Raw genomic sequence first — 6,000 nt, 5'->3', positions numbered from 1 at the left:
GGTTATTTAAATGCATAATTTTGCAAAATATATATCGATCCAGTATTCACTTTTATCAAATATTGTTAAAGTTAAATGAAACTTGCTCTTGTGTCTACTATTTATATTCTTAATATGACTCGATAGATAAATTTTTTTAAATAGATTTGAAGCGATGTGTAATTTTGGTATTTTCTAATACTCTACAAATATTTTTCTACCATTTTGAAGAGTTTATCAGTATAAATCCTACTAAATAGTTCTAATTTTAAATAAAATATGCAAAATAGCGTTTTAAATCAGTTTACTTTACCTAAGATTTAACCCTTTTATGAAACTACATCTGAATAAACGAACTAGAAAATTAAATTTATTTTATTATTTAATGCATCTAAATAAACACTGAGTTTGTAATGAAAAAAGAAACTAAATTTTGTGGAGATCACGCCCAAATTTTATTTGTTTATATCACAACTTTACGTGCTTTAATTATCGAAAATATGAAAAATATTTTTTAATGAAACTTTCAAAATGCTTGGACTCATTGTTATATTACTGTAATATTCTAATCAATGTGAAAATTGTTTTTTTATTTCTTAATACTAACACATAAGTATTCGACCATGTTTATTCTAAATGTTTTCTATTTATTAAATACTTGCCTCAATTACAAAGCTTTGTTTGCTTATTTCATAGATTTACCTTTCAGTTAGTCATTAATTTTTTTAAGAAAAAAGCTAAATTTAAACATTAATTCTTTATAAATGTTTCAATATTTAAAACAAGAGTTTTAAATTTTAATAATTTAATAATTAAGTTTCAATATTTAATAATTAATCGTACAAAATAAATATAGTTCATAAGGAGAAATGTCAGATAATATAAGAACGACGTCAAAAAATTCCAATTTCCTTTTTAATGGGGTTTTTGGAAAAAAATCATGCTTTGCATTGACATGGAGAAAAAAAAGCAATTTTTTTTATTTCCCAATGCTAGATCTGGTGCGCATATTCTTTATTTTTTTATTTTTCGACTGACATAAAAAAAATTTTTTTTATTATATCTAAATTAGTAATTAAGATAATTGAATTTCTCTTATAGAGAACTGAATAACTAGGAGTTTATTTCATTTCTAACAACTTAAAAAGCATTTATTGTGATGTATAAATATATTCAAATATTTCATATCATATATACGAGTTTTTACGCATTAAAAACATTAAAGTAGTAAAAAGTATTGAATTATCTTGTATTAAAGTAATTTGTAATACTCAAACTTTTTTATTTCCTTCTTCATATCTTGAGATTCATCTGACTATTTTTGAGGGGGAAGTTTAATTATATGATTTACCTAAAACTAATTAATATTTATATTAAATTTTAATTAACTTCAACAGTCATATTAATCATATTAGAACTTTCGCTTTAGTTAACAAACAAGTTTAAATTAATATTGTTTCAATACATTTTTTCCTTTTAAATAGAGGAAAATACCCTTAAACTCAATGTTATTGAGATTATACAAGATTTTAATATGATTTCCCCTTTTCAATATGATTTTTTCTACTTCTTCATTTAATAAGCAAAAGGAATGCTATTGGTTGATAATAGATGGTTATGAAAAAAATATTTTGAATAGCTTCTGCTTTGTAGAATAATTGCTAGAAATAGCCACTAAATTATTTTAATTAGGCAAACAAGTATTATTTTAATTTAACTTGCTTTACTATCACTGACATCAATAATTCGTCAAGTTTTTATGACAGTCTAAGTTCTTTTTCACTAAAATATTAGCTTACCACTAATATAAATTACTATATAATATAAATTACTTAAATATTAACTTAACTCTTTGGTCTCACTTTTAACGAAGATTTAAATGCACATTATAAAAGAAGAGCATTTTTATCTAAATTTCTATTGAATTTCAAAATACAGTGAATCATAAAACATTTAAGACCAACTAATCTTAAATAATAACCAAAGAATTCTCTTCTGAGATCTTAAATTTGTTTTGTTTTTCAGAAAGAAATGAAAACTTTAACAAAGAACTGTTATTGGACTTCAACAAAGTTAGGGAAAAGAAAGTTTAAACTGGATCTACTTTTCAAACTTTTTATTATTATGACCGGGAATAAAAAAAAGAATAGAACACACACAATTCTAAACTCAATTTTCCAAACACACGTTTTAGAAAGAATGATGGATTACTGCTAGTTAAGTTTTTACCTTTTTATTATTTGAGTTTTGTAAAAGGCAAAATGGTTTTTTCCCTATATCTTTTCATATATATTAAATATATGCTGTTGCTTTTTTTAATTTTCAGTAAAAACAACTACAAGATATTTAAAAGCACACACTTTAAATAAATGTGAAATAGACAAAATTGTTATAATTTTTATGTGATTAAGTCAATATTACACAAAATAACCAAATTACACCGAAGAGCCATTACATTATGACCACCCTGCTAATAACATGCAGGACCACCTTTAGCCCTCAACACCCACCACGGCATTGATTCCACAAGGTGCTGATAGGTAGTCTGAGGTATCTGGTACCAAGCGCTCGCCAACTGGTCCTGCAATTCCCTCACATTGCGAGGGGGTAGCTTGGCAGCATGAATTTGGTCTTCCAAGTGGGACCACAAATGCTCTATTGGATTAAGGTCAGGTGAATTTTGGGGCCAAGACATGACTTGGAAGTCACTGGAATGTTCCTCGAACCAATCCATAACGATTTGACCCTTATGACATGGTGCATTATCCTGTTGGTAAACACCATCCCCCGCAGGAAAAACTGTTGCCATGAATGGGTGAACCTGGTCTGCAACTATGTTCAAGTAACTTACAGACGTCAGGGATTGTTCTATGAGGATTATGGGTCCTAATGTGCCCCATAAAAACATTGTTCCTGGGCGAGAAACCATGAAAACCTGGCCGAGCCCATTGTTATAGATGGAGGGTGGTCATAATGTAATGGTTCTTCGGTGTATATACTAGTTGTAATAAATAAATAATTCTATCTAATCTTCGCACACTTTTGTCTTAATATTAATAAGAAAATGTATTTTGACTGTTTCTAAGTACACGATTTTTAAAAACAATTTATTATCATAAAATACTTTTTGTTTTGGTACACACAGTATTTTCATCTGTCTTTGTTGTGATTGAGAATGAATATGTCAATTTCGAGAATGTGTCTCTTATAACTTCAGAACCATTGGTGCCATACTATAAATAAAATTCGGATCAGATTACTGTATAAAGTACCCCGGCACTTTGGATGCATCACAAGGTAAAATCTATTTTGACTCAAAATTCTCTTTTACTGTAAAATAAACCGTAATTTTTCAGTAACATTTATTTAATTAGAGTAATTCATTGATTTTACTATAATTATTACTGAGAAAATTAGGATATGTTCCGGAAAAAATGAATTTTACGGTAAAAAGTACCGTCAACCTGCGTGCTGGTACTTTTTACCGAAATTTAAACCGGAACTTTTTACAGTGTAGTGTTCTGAAATTACACATAACATAACATACCTTACAAGGAGCAATTTTAGCACCCGATTCTAAAAATTGATTAAAAATTTTAATGAATCAATTCGGGAGAGATGTTTAATAAATGCTTTTTTCGCATCAGTTTAACATTAACCATTTTTATAAATAAAACTATAAACGATTCTGTTTAAAATTGTATTACACGTTCTTTCATGTTTAATCATTTTTTGCAAGATCAGTTATCAACGTGAATGACAAGTGGATCGGTGCTACGTCACTGAATCAGTGTTTTTAAAGTTTTCTAGAACCGCGTGTTTATTTTGCTCACATATGTGTTTTTAAAACGTGTTTTAATCAGAGTTAAACAATTTAAAATCAGCGGCAATTGAAATAAAGAAAAACTAATTATAAATTAAAGAGTGATTACAATGGAAAATTGGTATTGATTCATTAAGGGGAATCAAAAAAAAAATCTACTTATATTTTTGGCACCATTAATACTTCATTAATTTTTGTAATTGGTACTACTGGTTTAAGTTGCTAAGTTAAAATGTAACTTTTATCAAAATAAAACGTTTTGTTCATTAAATTTGTTTTAATGATTTTCTTAATTCTTTGAATTTTAATATTTTTTAAAATTATAAAAAAAACACACACACTGAGAAGAAATTCTGGTAAAATTATAATAATAATAACATTTCTGGTAAAAAAAAAAGAAGCCCTATTCTGCTAATAAAAACAAAATATACGGTATTTAAACCATTCCTTTTGTAATTGGTTTAAGTACCGTATATTTTGTTTCGTATGTTCATATGGTAGCGGTTTTTTGTAAATCTTGGATTTCAAAATTATAGTTCATATTACCACGCATTTGGTAAAAAATACATAACTGAATGGTAAATTTAACCGAATAAATTGTTTTTATGTGGTGCTCAAATGTATCATGACAAAATTACTAAATTTACCCAAATTTACCAAATTTTATCATACAATGTTAAACCATATTTTATTGTTAATTTTACCAAAATCATTACCAAAGGGCTTCGGTAAAAATTACCGAGCTTTTTACCGAGACAGAAACACGCTAAATTTTATCATATTCTGGTATTTTAAACCATTTTTTCTGTCAGTGTAATAATTTTCTGTTATTTCTTAGTATTTAAACCTTTTTCAATTTTTTTGTATTAGTTTAAAAAGTTAAATTTTTAAAATTTCGTACATTTATTAAATTTAAAAAATAATCTGATGAAAATATATATAGGGTTTTATTATTCTTATGAAGCACTCATACCAGCCATTGAAGCAATAGATTTCTTCTTCTTTAGGCTACAAAAATAGATTGGATACTAGGTACATTTTTCAATTATTTTAAGAGAAAGTATTATGGGAAAAGAACTTTCTTAATAACAAAATACACAAAGTAAGAATAATGTTCTCATACAAACAACATCTTTGAGCTCGAAATTACAAATGTTTTTGAGGAAATTTGTTTAGTTCAAAGTAAAGTAGGCATTTTCAAAAAATGTTACTACGAAAAGAAAACATGAAATTGAAGCAAATATAAAAAAGATGTAAGAAATATGCTTTCCTTTTGTTCATAGATATTGAAAAGTTTTGGGGATATGTAGCTTTAATATTCATTTCAAATATTAAACATTTTCTTTATGAAACGCAGTTCATTGAAATACGGTTGTTTTTATTATTTTTATTTATATGTCATTGTCTTCCTATTTTTTCCCCTATATTTATCATTATTTCGAAGTATTTCATTACTATACTGTAAAAAATTGCTGTAATGCTATAATTTTTACAGCAAGTTGTGATATATTTTTCACAGCATCAATGATGTGACGATAAATAAAAGTACTTTTTGCTGTGAAATTGTCTGTTTATTTTCTGTCACTTGCACCAAATAACCAATTACAACGATAACTGCCACTGAAATCGTTTGCCACCATTTTCGGTCAGTTTTAAAACGTTCTACATGGTTGTCTTATGTTTTTTTTAACATAATATTCAGTAATTTTTATATTATTTTATCAGTGTGTGTTGAAAACCTCTTAAATTTTGTGGAAGATAATAAAATACTGAGGTTTTGAAGCAAAAACTTAATTTATGAAGAGCGAAAACTTTTTAAAAAAAATTATTTTAAATAATGTTATATGTACTTAAGAATATCATGTTTATCAATTGCTGATTATCACGTGAGATTATTATTTTATCGATTATTATTTAATATTAATTATTTAAATGTAGTTCTTGTATATGTGAAGAGTTAAATAACTTTTGAAACGACTAAATTTTTTTGCAGAAAACATATAATATAACTAAATTAAAAAACTTGAAAAGAAGATTTAATTACAATATTATTTGTACGTATTTGCAATAATATTGAAAATTTGAAAATATTTTATATTTCTACTTTATGCATTTATTTTATTAATTTTATGTAATAATTGTTTGTGCTAGTTTTACGTTGATTTAAATTTTAGATCTATTCAGATTTCAAAGTCTGC

Source organism: Parasteatoda tepidariorum, chromosome 3 (assembly GCF_982258835.1).
Source record: "Parasteatoda tepidariorum strain Cologne lab strain chromosome 3, Ptep-v5.0, whole genome shotgun sequence".
NCBI lineage: Eukaryota > Metazoa > Arthropoda > Arachnida > Araneae > Theridiidae > Parasteatoda > Parasteatoda tepidariorum.
The sequence above is the reverse complement of the archived record's forward strand: the minus strand, read 5'-3'. Positions refer to the sequence as shown.